Source organism: Triturus cristatus, chromosome 2_2 (genome assembly GCF_964204655.1).
Source record: "Triturus cristatus chromosome 2_2, aTriCri1.1, whole genome shotgun sequence".
Classification (NCBI taxonomy): Eukaryota; Metazoa; Chordata; class Amphibia; order Caudata; family Salamandridae; genus Triturus; species Triturus cristatus.
In genome coordinates this window covers 554,907,753-554,931,715 of record NC_140582.1, presented here as the reverse complement: position 1 = coordinate 554,931,715, position 23,963 = coordinate 554,907,753, and positions in this window count along the sequence as shown.

Genomic DNA, 23,963 nt, shown 5'->3' with positions numbered 1-23,963 from the left:
TTTTCGGTTACGCAGACCAAACGTCAATGTCCTTATCAATTGTTACGCCTACTGTATTCACTTCATTATAATGTATGTACTATAAAAGTTACTTCTTGTCAATAAAGTATGTACTTCACTTCCTGAACCCCCGTGGTGATGGAACTTGAAGCATCCGATTATAATCGATTATTGGAATAAAGCCCATTCCGAAACTCTAATATCACGGATTCTGCCTCTCATTTTACTGAGCTATTTTATAATGTTTCTGTATCAAATTCAGTCCCGGTAAAGGAATTTTTATTTACCACAGTACCCTATAACATCTCTCTTGGTCCTTCACCCTTCTTTCTTCTCCTTTGTCTCATTCTCTCAATCCTCTTCTCTTTTTCTCTTCTGTTTTCCTCCATAAGGTGACTATTAGTAAAGTTGAATTCTGAATATTTTTAGAAATGTCATGATAGAATGTATGTTGGAATATGTAATGTCGCAGGATCAGGTGATCCTGGTTTTAATCACTCTTTTCTTTTCCTTTTGTTCACAGGAGCAAAGGAAGTTGCCCATTCACCAGTAATCACCAGCACGGGCTTCCTACCCTTTTTCTCTCTTCACAAGCACAGAGTCACTTTTGTTTATTTCGGCAACCTTCATTGGGTTCATGGTAATTTTGTGGTAATTTTGTGTTTCTTCAGGACTGTAGCCGGTTAGTCATCAGGCACTTGCCTACACACACAATTGGGCATTACACAGGATGGTAGGTGTATTTCATTACCATTTAGTCTGGCACTGTCCCCGTTATTAACACGTCAATATCAGGGGTATATACACAGTGTACATGGACACACCCCCGAGCATGATAGGGACCTGTATTCTACAGGGAGTTTGTCCTTATCTCATGCGCTGCCAACATAGGAGAGCACAGAACCAGTTGATCGGCACCTCAGCACACTAGGGAGATGACAGTCCTTGGTGCACCACCTTGGTCACAATGCTGTTCACAACTCTGCAACTTACTTGACATAGAGCACGGACATTTCTTATCCGCCATCATTGACAGCGGCGCAGAGTGGAGGACATCTCCCGTCCTGCCTAAGGTATTTTACATTGCAACATCGTGCACTCACAGTCCATTTTGGGGAACGGGGGATGCTTGTGCAATGCGCTTTCATCGCACTAGTCCACACCAACACTAGGTCAATACAGGGTCTCTATCACCAACTGCAGTATATTTTTTATTTATTGGATACATGTATTTACATACTCTTGAGCTCAAGGGATGTACAACGTATTTGACTGCATATGTATTTAACATTGTTTACCACTCTAATATGTCTGCCATTCACTGTGAGCAAGTCCCCTTTCCATGTTCATTACCATAGAAAGTATAATTTTAAAGGATTAATACAGCCGGTGTGCTCCACCAGCGTGCGCACCACTCTCCATGGGTCCCATGTAGTCTGGAAGGAGTGCGGGCAGTTTTGATATATACATATATATATATATATATATATATATATATATATATATATATATATATATATATATATATATTCACTGAAAAAAACATAGGTTTCACACACGTTATAGTTAGGAATTAGCATTTAAAAAACCTTGCAAATTCACTTAAAAAACCATAGGTTTCACACATGTTATAGTTAGCTGGACTTTTCACTCATAAAAAACCAATGAAATTCCCCCGTTATAGTTACTGCAGGCAACTATAACTCACGCGACCGTAATCCTCTGCTGATGCTAATACTGTATTTAGACACTTATTTACCCATGTCTTCTTCCATTAATCTTTAGCTATACATATATTACAAATATTTATTTTTCAGAAAGACACATATGTCATCAGTGATGTAATATCTGACGTCATCAGCAGAGGATTGCGGTCGCGTGAGTTATAGTTGCCTGCAGTAACTATAACGGGGGAATTTCATTGGTTTTTTATGAGTGAAATGTCCAGCTAACTATAACATGTGTGAAACCTATGGTTTTTTAAGTGAATTTGCAAGGTTTTTTAAATGCTAATTCCTAACTATAACGTGTGTGAAACCTATGTTTTTTTCAGTGAATTTGTACGGTTTTTTAAATGCTAATTTATTTATGTATTATTTTTTTTATATATTTATTTTACAATAAACTACGTATTACAAATTATAATTTTTGTTTTTTTTGGTTTTCACCCTGCGAATTATTTTTTATTTTTTTGTAAAAAAAAATTTTTTTTTGTGTTTTTCAGGGTGCGCGCACTGTGCGCGCACCCCCGCGATTTTTAAAAAAAAAAAAACTATTTTTTTGCCTTCGGGGTCCTTCAGGGACCCCCTGACAAAGGCTAGGGGGTCAGGAACTCTCTACCCTGCCCCCTTTTCACGTTCGCCACCTTCCTTTTTCACTCTCGCACTGAAAACAAACAAAATGGCGGCCGACACTTCCTGATTTCGACCGATTAGAACGTTGACTAACATGTAACCACCAATCAGAATTACGCTCGCGCACGTTAGGGTGCTCGCACGGTGCTCGCACGGTGCGCGCACCCTGCGCGCATATAGATATATATATGCTTTTAAATGCTATTTTCTCCGGAAATACTGAACAGATTTACACCAGACCTGCAAAAGGCACTTCCTTGACCTTATGGCTACCTCTCTGCCAAATTTCAAGTAATTCTGTTCAGCCGTTCGGGCTGTAGCTGTGTCTAAAGGTCCTATGGAAAAATGCATGGGAAAAACGTGTTTTGGGACCCCCCTTTTATCTCGGCCCCCGCTTGACGAATCCCCCCGAGACTTTCAGGGTAGGAGCGGAGCGTAGCGCCCCACCTATTTTGAAAAATTCGCGAGGATTCGTCGACCGGCGCCAAAGTTATTCAAAATAGAATGTTGCGGATTTCCTATGGAAACGTGGTCCTAACTATAACTACCTACTGGCGACCGCCAGTAGGTAATATATATATATATCTATATATATATATCTATATATATATATATATATATATATATATATATATATATATATATATATATATATATATGTGTGTATATATATATATATATATATATATATATACATATATATATATATATATATATATATATATATATATATATATATATATATATATATAAGAGGTTTCTTTTTTGTAATATTTATATATATCTATATTATCTACTGGCGGTCGCCAGTAGATAGTTATAGTTAGGACCGTGTTTCCATAGAAAATCTCAAAATTCTATTTTGAATAACTCTGGCGCCGGTTGACGAATCCTCGCGAAATTTTCAAAACTAATGGGGCGCTCCGCTCAGCTCCTACCCTGAAAGTCTCGGGGGGATTCGTCAAGCGGGGGCTGAGAAAAAAGGGGGGTCCCAAAGCGCATTTTCCCCATGAATTTTCCCATAGGACCTTTAGTCGAAGGTACAGCCCGAACGGCTGAACAGAATTACTTGAAATTTGGCAGAGAGGTAGTCCTCAGGTCAGGGATGTGCCTTTTGCATATATGGAGTCAACCTGTTCAGTAGTTCCTGAGAAAATTGCATTTAAAAGCAAATACATATCTATAGCCGCGCACGGTGCGCGCACGGTGCGTGCACGGTACGCGCACGGTGCCGTGCGCGAGCCTAATTCTGATTGGTGGATTCATGACAGTCAACATTCGAATCGGTCGAAATCAGGAAGTGTCGGCCGCCATTTTGTTTATCAGTGCGAGAGTGGAAAAGGAAGGTGTCGAACGTGAAAAAGGGGCAGGGTAGAGAGTTCCTGACCCCATAGCCTTTGTCAGGGGGTCCCTGAAGGACCCCGAAGGCAGAAAAAAACATTTACTTTGTTTTAAAAAAAATCGCAGGGGTGCGCGCACCGTGCACGCACGGCGAAAAACCATAAAAACAAAATATATAAAAAAAATATTATTACATACATAACTTAGCATTTAAAAAAACGTACAAATTCACTGAAAAAACCATAGGTTTCACACACGTTATAGTTAGGAATTAGCATTTAAAAGACCTTGCAAATTCACTTAAAAAACAATAGGTTTCACACATGTTATAGTTAGGTGGATATTTCACTCGTAAAAAACCAATGAAATTCACCCGTTATAGTTACTTCAGATAACTATAACTCGCGCAACCGCCACTCTATCACACGGATGATGTCATCAGTGATGTCAAGAGTGATGCCACTGACCATGTCATGAGTGATGTAATATGTGACGTCATGAGCACAGGATTGCGGGTGCGCGAGTTATAGTTACCTGAAGTAACTATAACGGGGGAATTTCATTGTTTTTTTACGAGTCAAATATAAACCTAACTATAACATGTGTGAAACCTATGGTTTTTTAAGTGAATTTGCAAGGTTTTTTAAATGCTTTTTAAATCGGTCCGTAAATTTCGCGAGTCAAACACCGTTGGTGTCTCTCCGCTATATATGCTCCTCCCTTAATTGGCAAATTCAAAAAACGGCGGGAAAAGTTAAGAGCGTCAGCTATCACCTAAGAGCTGTTTGTCTGCTATATAGTCTGCTCCATCAAACATAAACTAATTGAATTTCAAAATTCCAACAATTATAAATTACAGAAGCTACCAGTGTCTTAGTTGGTTGCTTATAAAGTTGAATATAAATATACTACCTATTAAAGGACAAAAAAGAAAAAAAACATTTTTAACATCTCAAGGTCAGAATCGAACCCCTGACACGATCTCCATGTAAATATTCTGTTTTAACACGGAGAGCTAGCTTATTCGCTAGAAAAAGAGAGTGTGATTCTAGGTCATGGTTTACTCGAACGATCCCCAACTTTTTTTATTGATGATTTAATTCCTAATTAAATATAAAAATACTTTCAAAATTCAGATTATTTGCATGTAAAGAATAAAAATAAAATATAAAGTGAGTATTAAAGTAATCATTTCCAAAGTCTTAAGGTTGGAAACGAACCCCCGACTAGCTCAACATGATACTATTGAGTTTTAACCTCTTCAGTGCCCCGCCCTTTCCCCGCCCTGTGCTGGGCGTTGCATTAGCGGGCGGGGTTCATGACGAGATAGTCTCGTCATGGGCACAGCTCAACCGCGCTCCATGACGAGACCATCTCATCATGGGCACTGAAGGGGTTAACAGGATGAGCTATCTAGTTAACCACTCAGAAAGTTCCATTAAAATCTAATGTAAAGTGTTATTAGAGCGGATTGGATTCATATCCATCTATCTTTAAGCATTAAAGGCCAATCTTACAATGTTTAGAATATAGTTCGACTGAATAGATAGAATTACAAAATTGTCTGATTCACACAGCATAGGAGCGTGTGCTCTATTTGTATATTATTATAATTGAACCTAGAATCCACCTCCGTAAAGAATAATGGCACTTGTGCAATGCGCTATCAGTATATGAAATAATTGTTTGAGCAAGGTAAAGCTCAAGTTGCATAATTGATATGGTGAACATAAAAATTAATAATAGTCGCTGTTCCATTTATACAGAAGATAGGGGATCTATAAACAGTTTAAAAAAATACCACAAATCTATAGTATATATTGTTAGTCATGAGACATTAAGAGTCTGTATTAACTCAACAGGGTATAAATCTCTCGATCTACATTTAATCCAAACTGTACCGCCTGTAGTTTATTGATCCAAAATGTTTCTCTAGATCTTAATTTTGCTTCTAAGTTGCCCCTTCTCCTACCAATGGTGACTTGTTCAATACCCATAAACTTTATATCAGCAAAATCATTTCGTCTATGTTGTTCTTTAAAGTGAACTGCCATTGGATATTTCGGATCACAATTTTTTATTGCTCTAAGATGTTCCATCCATCTTGTTTTGAGTTTTGTCATTGACGATCCAACATATATCTTTTTGCATACACATGTCATTATGTATATGCAGTAGCTAGTATTACAATTTATAAAGGACTTAATTTTGAAAGTGTTTCTGTTAGTATGGTCACTGAAGGTTGTTGTTTTATTTATAACATGTTGCAACAGATACATTGACTACATCTATATGATCCTGATGTTGATAGACTCTTAGTCCGTAACTGTTGGTCATGATCAATATTTTGTACAGGATATGATTGTGTGTCACTCGGATAAAGAATGTTCCTCAGTGTGGGGGCTTTTTTGTACACCATATTGGGTTTGTCACCCAGAAAATCAGAGATATCTTTGTCGATGGTTAGAACATCGCAATGTTTACAGAGGGATCTGAAGACCCTATTATTACCTTCACTGTAGGTCGTAATATATCTAATTACTTCTTTCTTGTCTCTTTCTATTCTAGGTCTATCATATAGTAATGTGTCTCTTTTCACTTTTAGTGCTTTAATTCTAGCTCTATCAACAATCTTTTTCTCATATCCTCTTTTAAGGAATCTTTCAGTTATATCTTTACTGATGTTTTGATATTCACTATCATCACTACAATTCCGCTTGGCTCTCAAAAATTCCCCATATGGGATGTTGTCAATCTGTCTTTTGAGATGTCCTGACCTAGCATGCAATATAGAGTTTGTCGAAGTGGGTTTCCGATAAAGTCTTGACTCTAGATGTCCCTGACTAACATACATTTCAACATCTAAGAAAACAATCTTTTCAGTGTTGTATTCAAGAGTAACAGGTATATTATGATCATTAGTATTCAAATGACTATGGAAAAGTTTCAATTTCTCTTCACTTCCTTTCCAAATCATAAAAATATCGTCTATAAATCTGCCCCAGTATATAATATTGTCATCAAAAATTGCACTCGATTTCCAAGCATGTTCCCTTTCATAATGCCCCATGAAGAGATTAGCATACGAAGGTGCGAATTTCGCACCCATCGCAGTACCAGTTTTCTGATGAAACAAATCATCCCTATAGTAAAAAAAGTTGTTGGATAGGGCTAGATTCAAAAGATCAAGTATCATGTTAGAATGTTGTAAGTAACTAGCAGATTTTGTATATAGGAAATATTTAACGGCTTCAATTTCTTTCTCATGTTTGATACTTGTGTAAAGACTATTTATATCCATAGTCACAAGAATCATTCCCATCTCCCAGTTAATATTCCCTATTTGACGCAAAAAGTCTTTAGTGTCTTTGATATAGGATACTAGTGTTTTAACAAAAGGCATCAAAAACCTATCAATATATTCTGATATATGTTCGGTCATGCTATCTATGCCCGATATTATGGGTCGTCCTGGTGGCGTTTTTCCTCCTTTATGTATTTTAGGGAGAAAGTAGAGAATAGGTATCTTAGCTTTATCTACCAGCATATAATTAAATTCATCCCTATCTATCAATTTTTTGTCTAGATAGGTTCTAAGAGTATTCTCGATAGTCTCTTTAGCAGTTGTAATTTGTACTAGTTTGGCTTTACCATAACTTAGACAATCTCTCAGTTATTTCAATGCTTCTTTGTGATAATCACTGTGGTCTAAAACCACAACATTCCCACCTTTATCTGCTTGCCGGATAATAATGCTTTTATCATTATACAGGTTTTGAAGTGCTTTAATTCATCTTTATTTAAATTGTATTTACTTTTACTGGATATTTCTTTATCAAAGTCCTTCATGACAAGATTGGTAAATACATCAATGACATTCTCTCCTTTCATAGGAGGTACAAACTTAGATTTTGGTTTCAAATTACTAGGTATACTATAATCTGTTGTTATATTCAAATCTAATGCAATGTCCTCAATATCACCATTAGTCTCATCATCCAAGTTTACAAGACAGCCAATATCATTAAGTTCTCTTATAGACATTTCATTAATAGTGTTCTCTAAACAAACAGTTCGTTTCAAATCTGTTTTACTCTGAAAATATTTTTTTCAATTTCAAAGTTCTAGCAAATCTATTCACATCTACTTTTGCTTGTAAATCATCCCATTTGTGTGTAGGTGCAAAACTTAAACCTTTGTTAAGAACACTTATTTCAAGTTCAGTGAGAACTTTATGTGATAGATTTACAATAAGATTTTCTACTTTCTCATCACTGTTTCTCTCTGTAGTTGAGACCTGGTCCTTACTCCATCTCTGTTTCTGTCTTCTACGGAAGGTCCTAGTCCCCCCTCCTTTCCTACCTCTACTTCTCTCATATCCTGTTCTCGATCCCTCACTTCTGTTTGAAAATGCACTCTCTGAATTCTTTTGAGTTCCTTTAAAAAAGACGAAGATCTAACTCCAGCTCCTGCTTCCTCTCTATTAGATTTATCCAAATCTGATTCACTACTCCTAAGACCAGTACTAGAAGTATCCCCAAGAGTTGTAATCCTGACTGTGTCTTTGGTAAAGTTTCTATTACTTCGCTCATCATTACGAATAGATCCATCAAATTTTCTGGCATAAGTGTATACTCTACCATATTTATAGTCTCTTTCGTCCCTAGCAAATTTGATTCTCTTTTTTTCTTTCAATTCAACTTGATAAGAGTCCATTATTTTATCTAGAATGTCATAGTTCTTGGCTGTATTGTCTGGGCAGTTGAGATTATCTATTTCTTTCTTGGTGTTCTCAATTTCAACAAGTAATTTCTTTCTCTCATCTTCTGTAAATTCGATTAGCATAATCATAAGATCCTTGGATGTTACTTTTAATCTTTCTTCCCATTTCTCAGCCTTCTGTTCATCCAGATCTTCTACAGCTGGAAATATGTTAATCCTAAGTCCTCTAGGTGTCCTCTCAGCATCTAAGTATTTTCTAAGAGTCATGGCATCCCACCATTTAGCAGACTCTTTTTTTTGAAGTCTTTCTAGTTTATTAAACAAATCTTTCAAACTCCTTTTGTTAGTTTCTCTACCAGCCCCATTCCCTGTCCCTAACACTCCTGAAAATAAGTCTTTTGCTAGACACTCTCGTTTTTCAAAATGCTTAGCCATTATAAACCTCCAATTTCAAATGAACACAAATATTAGAAAGCGCCTTTCACCTGTTAATATCAATTCAAAAAAAGAGATTGGGTTACAGGTAAATTGCCTGGCGCTCGAATGGTCTCAGACACTGGGAACAATACAAATCCACAGATTCAATAATACATAGACAATTAGTCTTCTTGTTCATTCTTTAAATGATGTTTTTATTCTTGTTTCCTTAGAAGTCAAAGTTCACAAAAAGTATCACAAAAAGTGCCAACACGTGTTTTGCGCCAACTGCGCTTCTTCAGGGCTGACACATAAACAAAAATAATACACTTAGAACTCATATATAAACACTTATTTTGGTTCAAATATACATACATTCTTTAGTATTCTTAACCTAAATTAAAAAGACCAATCTGTATATTACCCCCCACGTTATACTGTACTTAAAGATGAAGACAAAGGGAGAGAAAAAAGAAAAAAGTAGACAAAATATAATGCAAATTTATAAAAAGAGAAATGTAAGAGAAGCTTGGGGCTGGCAAGCTAATAAACTGTTCCTAATCTTAAATTTATCAACATATACATCTGATATCCAAATACATGTGTAATAGGGTTAGCGCAGGAGCAGAAATTACCTCATCTTCCATTCTAAATCTCTTTTCAGAAGGGCTCGAAAGATACTTCCAAAGTGGTACAGGCTCCCTATATTTTGAAGCAATTCCTAAGATAAAAATGTTTTAGCATTATTTTTTATTATTTCTTTTTTGTTTCTTATTAATTATTAGTTACTTGTCAATTAGGACCTTAGTGTCTTGAATCTAACGTCTTTATTTGCACCAAATAGCCCCAAATGAATATAATCTCACCTTTATTCGCGTATATATTCCACATAGAAAATTGCATTTAAAAGCACATACATATCTATAGCCGCGCACAGTGCGCGCACGGTACGCCCACGGTGCCGTGCACGAGCGTAATTCTGATTGGTGGATTTATGATAGTCAACATTCAAATCGGTCGATATCAGGAAGTGTCGGCCGCCATTTTGTTTATTATCAGTACGAGAGTGGAAAAGGAAGGTGGCGAACATGAAAAGGGGGCAGGGTAGAGAGTTCCTGACCCCCTAGCATTTGTCAGGGGGTCCCTGAAGGACCCCGAAGGCAGAAAAAAACATTACATTTTTTTTTTTAAATCGCGGGGGTGCGCGCACGGTGAAAAACCATTAAAAAAAAATAAAAACATTTTTTTAATACGTAGTTTATTGAAAAATAAATATATAAAAAAAATAATAATACATACATAACTTAGCATTTAAAAAAACATACAAATTCACTGAAAAAACCATAGGTTTCACACACGTTATAGTTAGGAACTAGCATTTAAAAAACCTTGCAAATTCACTTAAAAAACCATAGGTTTCACACATGTTATAGTTAGGTGGATATTTCACTCGTAAAAAACCAATGAAATTCCCCCGTTATAGTTACTTCAAATAACTATAACTCGCGCGACCGCCACTCTATCACAAGGATGATGTCATCAGTGATGTCAAGAGTGATGCCACTGACCATGGCATGAGTGATGTAATATGTGAGGTCATGAGCACAGGATTGCGGGCGTGCGAGTTATGGTTATCTGAAGTAACTATAACGGGGGAATTTCATTGTTTTTTTACGAGTGAAATATAACCCTAACTATAACATGTGTGAAACCGATGGTTTTTTAAGTGAATATCTATATATATATATATATATATAAGAAAAGGTTTCTTTTGTTTAATATTTATATATATATATATATATATATATATATATATATATATATATATATATATATATAAATATTAAACAAAAGAAACCTCTTCGGAAAAGAGCACACACACGAGGACTATTTGGGATAAGGCCTTTTATTAGATAAGCCTCCTCAGACCCAGCAAAAGAGACGCGTTTCAGCTGACACAGCAGCCTTCCTCAGTCTAGTGTGCGCCATTTTTGGAATCAGCCTTTATACATTTTTTTTAAATCGCAAACATAGAAAAAAGTTCATGGCATAAAATCTTTAAATATCACATTAAGTAATTTTAAGAACAGTGAATAAATACTGCGCATTACATTGATACTGTGTACCTGATGGCTATAGCTGACGGTGACTATAAAATGCCTAGTGCATTAAGAAATGTTTAAAAATGTTGAATGCTACAGGAAAAGTTCACTTAAAAAATGAAAAATATACAAGAAGATCTTTTTGCAAAACTACTGGGATAGAAAAGTATGGGTCTGTGTTTGTGTCATAATTCTTCATTAGAAATTACAAATATACAATTTCATAAGAGTAAAAACAACATTATATAAGTCAGTGTGGAACTAGCAAAATACACAAATAAAATAATACAAAATTGGAAAAAATGGAAGAAGAACATAGATAAGAAAAGAAAAGAAAGGGGAGAACAGGAATAGAATAAATGACAGGACGCTAGATATGGAAACAAAAGAATTGTGCATAATATGTTAGGAAATTGTAAGTCTGATTAATTGTAATCATAAAAGAGTTAGCAAAAACAGGAAAAGAGAGTATGAATTTAGAATCGTCATATTAATATATAGATGAATATGTTCTATAGTGTGTCTGAGAATGATATAAGGTAATACAAATATTTAAGTAAATAGCTGAATAAATGATAAATATATAAATAAATCGGTGAATGAATACATAAATAAATAGCTAAATAAATAAGTAAATAAACAGATAAATAATTAGGAAGATTTGATAAGTAGAAAAGAGGGATCAGAAAGCAAAAGAATGAATAAATTGCGAAAAGGATAGAAGAATAGAAGGGAAAATCAAACCATCTCCTTTCTTCGAGACTCCTGAATTCTGTATCACTGTCTTACCACCTTTGTATTTTTTTTTGTCTTCTTTCTCTTCTTTATTTCCTGCTATTCTACCCTTTTATTTCCGAGTATGGGTCTTTTAAGTATGTATGAATAAAATGTTTTAAAGAATGAACATCCCTCAATACCTATTATATACTTAATTTCCAAAATCCATAAGAACATGCAAAAGCCAGCAGGCAGGCCCATTGTAGTGGCGTGCGATGGCCTCTTGGAAAACATGTCCAGGTATCTAGACTTTTTTCTGCAAGATCATGTGAAATGTCTTCAATCGTATGTAGAGGACACAAGTGAATTTTTGAAAAAAATGTAAAACATACAATGGCAATCTGGATATTGGCTGATTGCACTCGACGTCACTTCGCTCTACAAGAGTATTAGGCACAAGGATGTGATTAGAGTGGTGGAATACTTTCTTAATAATCGTCGTTTAAAATTTGCTCAGTACATCCGAATGTTAATAAGCATGCTTTCTTTCTGCCTTGAAAATAATGTATTTATGTTTAAAAAACAATTTTACCAACAGGTACGAGGTGTGGCAATGGGAGCAGCTTCTCTCCTAGCTCTGCTTGTTTGCATATGGGCTGGTCGGAGGAGCTGGTCCTCAAACAACAATATGGCCACATACGCCAGCACAAAATAATAACCTGGCTTAGGTTTATTGATTACTTATTTATAATCAGGAGTGGAATGAAGCAAAGTGCATAGTATTTCATCTCTCAAATCAATGTAAATAATATGAATTTGAATTTTACTGCTACCATCAGTTCAGAGCAGGTAACGTTTTTAGATGTACAAGTTTATACAGTGAATAATCAGATCAAAACATTTTTGCACTGCAAACAAACTGCAGGTAACACCGTTTTACATGCTACAAGTTCACATCCTGTACACCTTATACAATGTATCCCTTATGGAGAAATGTTAAGAATCAGGAGGATATGTAGTGATGAGGAAGATCTAGATCTGATCTCCTTGAATGTACCATTAACAAAATAATTACAGACAAGACGATACAGAGTACATCAAAGGAATAACCTACAAGATTGATTCTACCATATACCAAGCAAGAAAAACAACTTAGGGGCATAATTAAACATAACTGGCGTTTAGTATTAGATGGCCCAGTGATAGGCCACCTGCTGCCCAAAACACCTTCCGTCTCCTATAGAAAAACAGCTTCCATTGGAAATGCCCTAGTAAAGAGTAGCCCAGAGGATATACGAACAGGCTCTTGGCTAACTGCAAGAAAAAGGTTCTATAAATGTGCAACTTGCGAAGCTTGCAAGTATGGTATCAATAAAACCACATAACATACAGCATTTAGTGACAAAATACAGGTGATCAATAAACATCTTACATGCAAAACAGATCACATAGTCTACATACTGGAGCGCATTTGAGGCCTCCAGTATGTAGGCAGCACTAAATTGCAAGCACACAAAAGGATTTTACAGCATACTAGGGCCATAATCAACAAGGATCCCATCTACCCGGTTGCAAGACATTTTAGAGAAGTTCATAACAGCGATATTTTAAATATTTTATAATTGATGCTGTTGTTGCACACAAGAGGGAAGGCAACCAAGAGGAGAAGTTGAGGAGATTGGAAACCAGGTACATCTTAGAGCTAGATACGAAGCTACCAGGAGGATTAAGCACAAGTGAGGACCTGCATACATTTTTATGAACAAAATTGGTTTTAAAGATTAGTGGTATTACAATTGGCTGGAGGATTGTCTGTACCCTCTATAAGAGTTTGCATCTGTATTTATATCTTGGAAGGTTTTAAAGTTTTGCTAGAGTGTTTTTACTGCTATTTTATAATAACTTTTTACAACAACTTTGGAAGTTTTATTTGTATACTCCATTATTACTACTACTCCACTATAGCCACCTTAAAACCTAGATATAATCTGAATTTATTCTATGCACTTTATACTGATCTACAGAGGAATCCATCTATTATTGAATCCTGTGTAGATCTCCTCGGACTTTATGGAAGAACTTAACCTGCAGCTGCTTCTATTTAATATCATATTCTCCTGTATTGGTTACTCCTTTATTTGCCCAGGAACCTATTATTAATATAATTCCCTCCTTTGAAACCCCTGTTTCTCCTAAGTCATCCATCATTGCAGGCCCAAAATCCGCCCCAAGTAAAAGGAAAAGAGTGGGTAGTGGCAACAAGGAGGACCATACAAAAGCACCTAAAAAATGTAAAAACAAACCGCGCAATAATCTTGTTAGGAAAGAGGGTCGCACAGCGCCACCCACACTCCATCAACAGAGGACTAGATTATCCTCTGCACATTCCACCAATCTGACCCCCCAAACTACTCCTGAGCAGCTCCCCCTACATCCTGGACTACAAGTCCCCGAGTCCCAATCTCCTCTTGTAGCCCATCTCGAGCTACTCATTAAATCTCTTATACTCCCCTTAACGGAAAGAGTAAGAATATTGTCTGAGAGGCTCGAGAGATTTGAGCAGGCCTCTCTGGACAACTTCTTTTCTCTTAAATCCCTAATTAAGTTACACTCAAAGATGGGCCATGACAATCTCGCTATTGCTGACCCCCTTCCAACTATCCGCAATGAGTCTATCTCTCAAGCTGTTCCGCTACACTCAAATGCTGCCTCAAGTCTTGGGCCCAAGAATGGAGCTATTCCCTCTGGATCTAAGCCCGCAGTACCTCCATCCACTTTGGGCAGCTTACCCGCAAATAAAATACCAGTCCCTTATTCAACTGACAATCGCAGAAATCTTGAAACATTGGGGTGCGAGGTAGAGCCTACACAGAATCTTCCTAAACCAACTAGCAAGGACCCCGCACAAGCCCAATCGAAGGACTATATCGCCTGCCCGAGCAAAACCTACCCCATATTAACCTCCCACCGGAGTGCCTACCCTTTGTTTTTATCCTAACTGGGGTTCCACACCTTAAAGTTGGTAAGTTAGAATCCTATATCGAGCTAAAAAATAAAACAACACACTGGCTAAACATCAATAGGCCGCTCCCTAGACACCTGGATGGCCATGTCCTCCATGTCAGAAGGGTTTCTTGGGTGGGCAGTAGACTGAAGAAAATGTCTGGTGATTGCATTTTCGTAAATTTCAGGGACCCTCGCGTTACTAGGCTAATCTGTAATCATCAACAATCAGATCCTAATATCAATGGCATAGGATGCTTAGATTTAAGCCAATTTTACTCAGACTCTGCGTACTTTCACCACTCACACTCCTTCTTTCACTTGCCTCATGATGGGTATTTTAAGGGAGTTTGGACCCCCAGTAAGAATGTCTATTCCTCATCTGCCTCCAGTAGATACTGTGAACCTTACGGTCACTATGATTCTTATTGACATGGAACCTTTGATAGGGACGGTGCCCATTTCTTAGCTGGAGACCAAACTAAGGAGGATGTAGAAGTACTTATTGATCTAGCTGGGGATCCCTCCCAAACCAATCTGAGCCCCAATGCCCACCAGTATATATCACAGCTTATCCCAACTCCTCAGGACATTAACCATTTCCCATCGCCTTCCACATATAGCTCTTTTCAGGCTACTCCCAATTCCCCTATTCCCTCCATAATACGAGATGCAACCACTGATCCTCCTCCTCTAAGGGTTCTAAGTTGGAATATAGCTGGCCTTGACAGCAAATTAGATCTCCCACATTGGAACTCCTTAATAGGGCCCTATAGCATCTGTATTTTTCAAGAGACTTGGACCATAGTGCCCCATCACATGGTCGGTTTCACTCCTTTTTTTGTACCGGCAATTCAACCCCCGACAGGAAGAGGACGCCCCTCGGGTGGCCTCCTAATTTGGGTCAGTACTTCCCTTGGGTACACCATTAGGCAGGTCCATACTGTTTCTCCTGATATTTTAAGGCTTACCCTTAAGGGAGCTCAGGGAAGGAAGTCTCTAGATATATTCAACGTCTATGCCAGGGGCCTTAGTGGAGGAGCCTTGTCACCTGCACTCATACTTCTCGAGGGCGAATTGCGCAAGTGCCATCACGCATCCTACGTCTTGGTAGCAGGAGACTTTAATTGCTCCTTTGAGCCCCTCGCCTCATTAGATCTTCCCGATTTACTCTAGGATGATGCCAAAAGAGGCATTCCGATACTATCATTGCCCCCTATTAGGAGATGGACAAAATCAGGCATATTCATGAATACTATGACTCTAGAGTTTGGACTAAGGGCGGTAAACGGCAGAACAGCTTCTGATTCCCAAGGCGCCCATACTTATAATAGGACAAACCACACTTCGAGGATCAATTACATACTCCTCGATTTTAAGCTTTGGACGTATGTGGTGGATATGGAAATAATCCCCTCATACGATAGCAACCACAATCAGCTATCCCTAAGTATTAAACCATTATGGGAGGAAGTACACGGGTCTTTGCTTTCGTCAGCAGTCAGCTCTATGCAAACCCTTGAGGTGCGTCCTGCAAACTGCGAGAGGCACCTCAAGTGGCGCAAGGTGTTGCTGGACGACGGAAAAGTCGAATCGATCAGGGCAATACTGCATGCAGCACAAGTTGAGCTGGCCTCACTAAGCGACTATGAGACTGCTTGTGGTAAGGCTCCATTTGTCTTCCAAGACACCATTAACAAGTTGGGTAACTTATTTCGAGTACACGACAAAGGTGGGCCATCGAGAGGGGGGGCCAAGCGTAATTCTATGGATGGTTGGTATACGCTAAATTGCAGAAGGATGAAATCTGCCCTAATTGCTGCTCTTAAAAGTAGGATTATACCTAAGATCCAGATGGCCAGGAAGGAGTACAGGATCTCCATTTCTAATGCTAAAAAGTCTTGGGAGGAACAGCATTGGCAGGCATTAAGGGAGGCTTCCCTCAAACGCGACTCTGGCTCCTTCTGGGATATAATTAGATCTAAGTACAGACCAGCCCATGAGCTCCTGACATGCAATATCACTAGCGAGCTCTGGTTCGAGCATTTCTCCAAACTCTACTCTTCCCGGCCTATGGACGTGGGGAAGTTCTCTTCTGAAAGGGCATTTTCCTCCGTGGACGCATTGAGCACTGACCCCTTCACTGATGGGGAAGTGCTTCATGCTATTAAGTCCATTGTCCCCCAGAAGGCAGCTGGTCCGGATGGCATCCCTGGCGATGTCCTCAAATTAGATCCATCTAGATGGGGGAAGATCCTTTCTACCCTAATTAATGCTATTACCAATGGTGCTCCGGTCCCCGAATCTTGGAAGGGGGCTGAGGTTGTCCCCATCTACAAAAAGGGGGCTAGAGACGATCCTGCTAACTACCGCCCAATCAGTCTGATTGACTCATCCCAGAAGGTGACCGGAAAAGTGATTTTGGAGAGGATTTTATCTTGGGTGAATGATAACAATATCCTCTCAGACTACCAAGCAGGCTTTAGGGTCGGGACAGGCACCATAGAACAGGTCTTTAGACTGTTCCTCATTTATTGGAAGGTTGTCCTTCTTGGAAAGGGCAGCCTTTATCTTGCTTTTATAGACCTCAAAACAGCATTCGACCTTGTTCCCCGTGATACTCTGTGGTGCGTCCTGGCCAATATGAATATTCCCTCTTACTTGCTGGCCTTACTAATAAAACTTCATGAGGGAAATTATGCTCAAGTACGTTGAAGCCCACAGGGCCAGAAAACAGAGAGAATCCCAGTGAACAGGGGCATCCGCCAGGGATGTGTTCTTGGCCCTACCCTTTTTTCACTTTATGTGAATGGTGTAGTGGATCATCTGATGAAAGTTCCCTCTGATGCACCATCCCTGGCGGGTGAACGTATTCCAACTCTCCTGTTCGCTGACGATACTCTTTTGTTGTCCAAATTGCCCATGGGCTTACAAACTCTTCTTGATAGTTTCCAAACCTTCTGTAATGGTAGAGGCCTTATCATAAACGCCGCAAAAACAAAATACTTAATCCTGAATCCACCTAAAAAATTAGGGCGGCCCCCAGTTCTGAACGCAGCTCCCCTCGAAAGGGTAAAAGAATTTGACTATCTGGGTATTCGTGTCACAGACACTATGCGCTTGTCATCCCATTTACAAAAGATGCTCCTAACCCATAAGAGGATTATTGGTGCCCTCTTCAGGGAACATCGTTCTTCCACATCCAGGCCAATAGCCCCAGCTCTGGAGATATACAAAGCAAAAGGCGTGAGCTCGGCACTTTATGGTGCCGAATTATGGGGCCTAAATAATATTGACGAGCTTGTCAAGTCCGATTCTAGTTTTTACAAGGAATTGATGGCACTACCGCAGAGCACTCCTTTAGTGCCCCTAATAATGGATCTTGGGTGTCACACGTTAAAAGACTTGGCTAAAATACGCCCCTTGCTCCTTTGGGCCCGGCTTTGGCGAACTCCTGAGCTTGCCAAGTATGCGGAGGGACTATCCGAAATATTGTCTATACCTTCTTGGCACAAAATCAAATGGTTGAAAGACGTAAACACCCTGCTCTTTGACCTTGGCCTTAAAGATGCTTGGGTAAATAGAACCTCACCCCCGAAAGCAGAGTTGAAGAAATTATATTGGAGTTGGGTTATTGCACAAAGGAACTCTAACGCACATGGTGGTAGAAGCACCATTGAGTTCCTAAGGCTCAAAGATGAAGTGCGCTACGAGCCTTACCTTGACATTATCCAGAAGCCATACGATCGAGCCCTTTATTTTAAGTTTAGGGTTGGTACTCTTCCGGTGCGCGAGTTGACCGCGCGCTGGAACCCAGCCTCTAAGACATTACCTTTTTGCCCTTTTTGTGAGACTAAAGTTGAGTCAATTGCACACGTTTTATTTGCATGCCCAGAATATAAAATCCCAAGATCCCATTGGCTCAAACCTCTATGTAGAGATCTGGGCACACGTGACCATCTCATAGCTTTGCGCATTCTCAAATCAGACACACGATCTCTGTACGTCTGTGGTCTATCGAAATTCCTGAGGTGGTCTTGGCTTATAAGAACCAAAGCCCTTGTAACCCCAAACTAAGTAGCCTGATTGTTTTTATTGTCTGTTTGCATTCTCCTTTTAAATTGTCTTATTTATAATGTTTATATGTACTTTTAACCTCTTGTTCATCTTGGGATTACGATGATATTATATTCCTATGGCTCGTTTCTTGGTTTCACATATTCGTTTATGTTATATCTGTATGTGCTTTTAAGATATGCTTTTTATCGAAATAAAGCTTATTTCAATTTCAATTCTATTTAATACAAAATTGTGCAATTTAAGCACTTTATAAATTCTGGCTGGGAAGGATTAGAGAATTAATAGGCACAAATGCACTTGAGATGTAAGCGCATGAATTATGCTGAGATATGTAAGAAATGTGACAGAAATGTTAATGGATGATTAAACGGTGAAATGTAATTGATTGTCCATGAGGGATATTTTAACGTCAAAGGAATGGTTGACAATCCGTTGGGATTAAATCTGCAATGGGTAGAAATTAGTATTTATACAAGCAATATAATCTGACTAATGCACTGTAAATCAACAAACATTATGTTCATATCCAGCAACCCATGAGCACTACACTCTTTAAAGGGATGAATATAAGAATGAATCCTGGTTGGGAAGGATTTGGTGGCAAACACAGTAAGAATGATTACTTATTATTATTATTTTTTTTTTGTCACACAAGGTTAATGATATTAAAGCAAATGCAGTATTACCGTAATCAAGCATTGCATCATGCTAAGGAAAGGGGAAAAAGAACAATGTGTTTATATTGCATTAATGTCAATGCATGTATGCAAATATTAATGAGGTAAAGCAAAATGTGTATTTATACAGTTACTATGCCTTATGGGTTATCATGTGATCAAGGCCTGCAGTGGCAGAAACGCATCATTGCACATGCAACTCAACAAAACTAAATAAAAATTGCACTTACTGGTGGTCCGCACTCGTTCTTCTGGTGAAGGATATGCAATGGAGTTATAGATATATATATATATATATATATATATATATATATATATATATATATATATATATATATATATATATATATATATATATATCCACAAAACAGAAAAGCTCCTTCCGGATCTGCTGGGACCCTTGAGAGGTGGCGCACACGCCAGCGGAGCACGCCGGCAAAATTAATGTCAACACCAAACGAAAAAGTTCTTCGTGCGCTCTCAGTAATAAACAGGTGAAACAACGATATCAAAATCCAAGAGTTTAATTCACACTACGCGTTTCGGCGACAAGCCTTGATCACGTGATCAAGGCTTGTCGCCAAAACGCGTAGTGTGAATTAAACTCTTGGATTTTGATATCGTTGTTTCACCTGTTTATTACTGAGAGCGCACGAAGAACTTTTTCGTTTGGTGTTGACATATATATATATATATATATGCAACAAACAATCCACCTCCCACAGTGGCACCATGGAAGGAAGCACGGAGGACATGAAGTGGTTCAGGATTCGGCATCTCTTTATTAGTTGCTGTCGCCCTCAATCCCAAGCACAAGGAGAGACGCGTTTCGGCAGCAAAGTGGCCTTTGTCAATCTAGTTTGGCGCTAATTTTACACATATGTATTATAGCCACACCCACTGGATTAATAGATAGACATAGAAAACATACTATCATGTATGTAATCTTATTACAAAAGAATTGCATAATGTGCTAGCTATCTACAGCAAAAAGTCAGCAAAAATGCAGGTGAAACAAACCATCACAAAATATTGCGCACAGTGCATGTATATAGTTTGCTCGCTCAAAATACCAATAATGCAGACCACACAATCGATTATGCATAAAAGTCATATCTAATATTTAACACAGTGGGATAAAAAGTGGGCATTTAAACTGCACAGCCAAACATGAAATCCTATGTTGCCTCAATAACATCAAATATATACTTAATCAATTTAAAAGCTGATGCTGCTAAAACGTTTCAAATCATGACCCCTAATAGTTGCCATTGACCCAAAAGGCCTATCCCGAGCAGATAACAGGTACATACCACCCCAACCTCTGACCCCCAACTGCGACATCACAATAATTCTTGCCATACTGTTTATGTCGCGCTCCCAATGATGCAAGACACAATGTCCAGAAAGATGCTTTGTCCTCTTGGGGTCGTATATCAAGACTATGAGTGAACCTGTAACCCAAAGTCAAAGTCAATCGAGCCCATGCTCCACCCCCTTGCTCTCTCGGGACCACAGATCCCACAATTCCGCTGGATAGGTCACTGCTAAGCAGACAATAATCCTTAAATGTTATTACTGCAGAGTCAGTGTTGAAGGTATCTCTCATCGGGGAAAAGGCACATGTCTGTCAGAAAGCGTTAGCAGCCATCATTAAAATAAATACAAAATGCGCAAAAATGATATTGCCAGAACCACCTCACCGCATCGGCGTTGGCGTCTGCGGTGCCCGATTACCAGCTGGTGTCAGTCTTCCGGGCAAGGCATTTCTTGCTGGCAAAAATACGGATCCCATGCTGGCAGTCACGAGACCTGCATCCTCTACCGCAGTCATCCTCGTTCCTCTTCCTGACCAACCAAATGAGGGCTCCCCCAGTAGTTCCGTATATTTGTTTTTTTCACACTGTTCTCAACATATGTCATACCCAATGCAGTTAATCATGAATGGTACAGTCCCTTTACATTTACATCCTCATATGATTAACCTATGAATGTTTTCAAATAGTGGCTTAGGGGATTTAAAGTTTTTACCATTGCTTTTGACCTTAAGGATACTTTTAAATTCTATGGGCACTTTTCAGATAATTAGTGGCCTTTAGTGGGTTATACAATCTCTTTGCATTTATGGTGTAATACAGATAACTCTCTCTTAATTTTATAATATGGCTAATGTGTTAATGTTTGTAACATGAGCTCCATCTATGTTTTCATATATTTGCAGCTTTCTTCCATGCTTCTCTTGTGGTAACTATTCTAGTAAATATTTATTTCCACATTAAAATGATGATGCCCTCCAAGGTACATTTCTATTTTCCACCAATAGAAAATTCAAATCTTTAGTTTTAATACCTTGTATGTCATAACATTTCTAACATTTGTTTTTTTAGCTCACATGTTGTGCTCCCAATGTAGTGAATGTTATATTGACATACTATAACATATGTTTGTGCCCACAAGCTATTTCATAAATGTTTACTTATGATTGTACAGTTACTCTTTACACTAATATGTTTAATTATTTTAGCATTTTCGTAAGTGATATATATGCTCCTATTTTTCTTTACGGTTGTCATCATTCCTCAATAGTATCCTATATTGCTGTAATATTCTCCTAAATTGTGCTGCTTGTGTAATGCATCCTATCTTGTTACTGAGAACTTTTTCGTTTTCTTTTTCTTGTTGCTCATCTGTAGTTTCAATCTATAATTTATTGAATTGTGTCCGCTATGTGTGTTAAATAATCTTTTTCTGCAAATCGTTTTATAGTTTCATCTGCTTGTTTCCTATCTTCTACTTCTTCAAAAAAGTTCTACAAAGAGAAATCCAAAATCCATCCGGATAGTGAACTCAATGTTCGTTCACATCCCTTTAACAGTAGAAGCTAGTGAAATCACATCTAAAACAAACACTTTTTTGAATGGTAGTAATTAGAAATAACAAGAGGTGTGGAAGTGTTTAGGCAAACGACATGATAATAAAGAATGTATTCCATGCTGCAGCTATCAATCATTATGATGAATTTAATTAGAGCTTTGGTCCATGCGTCTAATATTGAAGGTATCTTTTTTAGCAAAGTATATATAACAGCTCAGAGAGGTATTTTCAGCTGCTATATCAGCCTTCATTATTTTAAAGCTCCACCACTGTAATTCTCAAGCTATGGTTAGGAGCCCAATCCATAACTCACACAACAGCAATGCAAACTAAGGGTGGGTGCCAAATTCCGTCCTGCTCGTTGAATTTGCGATATTTTGACATTTTCGCGTTCCGCGGAGAGTGCAAAAATGGCACAATTTCCGCTATTTGCCTCGTTGCGAAGATTTTTTTCATGTTCACGCTTTGAAAATGCGTTCTCGCGTGTGCTAATGCCTTACCGTGATCCCTGCGTTCGCCGACGAGTTTTCCAATCCGTTCGCGTGCTCCACGAGATGTTGATAGCCGGTCGTGCTATCCCGTGAGAGTTCACGATCGCGATCACGTCATTCTCCTCGCCATCAGACACCGCGAGAGTCTGAGATTACGAAAACCTCATTTTCCACCGTGAGAGAGAGCGTGAGGTCGCAAACACGTCAATCTCCACAATGACAAAGAGCATGAGATCGTGAACATGTCATTTTGGACGTGCCATCGACATCCGGCAGAAGTGTTGTGAAGGTCGCGATCGCGAACACGCTAAATTTTCAATTTGGAGAAGAATATTAACTCTAGCTGAATAAAACCTTCTGTAAATGATGATTTGGATGGAAAAAACTCCTCAGATTGACATTTGGCTGTCCTTTTTTGTGCAAGGAGTCCTTTTAAAAAAAAAAACTTTGGGGGGGAGAGGTAGGAAGTGCCACAGAGTCACCAACTTCCAGTTCCTGTCCAGCAGGCTCCTCCCAGTGCTTTGTCCATCTCCTGTTCATTCTGCTTTTGGATTTCAGCTGGAAGGATCACTCTTTGTGTGTGCTGCTTCATTATCATTGGATTTGAGGTCTTTTGAATTTGATATTTTACAAGTAAGTTGGTGTTGTGTCTGTTTAATTGGGGGCATTGCAGTTGCTGCAACTACAATGTTGGTACTTATCATTCTTTTTTTTAAATTGTTGGGGGTAGCCAGTAGGCCCAGAGTTAGTCATGGGTGAGTGCATGATGAAGCAACTGTTCCTTTGGTGTGTGTTTAATGTTTTCCAATGGATTGCATAGGATTGAGTTGGAAAATGTATTTTTTGGGGGATATTTCTGTTTTTGGGTGAGTGCTAAAGAAATGCCTTTGTTGTGTGTGCCTGGTGTGTTGATGTGCACCCTGCAGACCTTGTTTTGCCCTGTGGATTTTCGTTTTTGCATTTTATTGCATTAAAAAGGCACAGCAGTGTGGTTTAGCATGCATCTTTTGCCTGGCTTCTTTTATAGGCCTTTTGTCAGTTCATTGTTTCCCAGGCCTCCTGCTTGTTGCTTGTGATTTGTGAGTGTCCATGTGGCTCGTGGCCTTTTCTGGTGGGAGTTATTAGTGTGCTGCTTTTGCCATATATAGGCCTGCATGGTATTCCTTTGTGGCCTAGGCTTCTTTT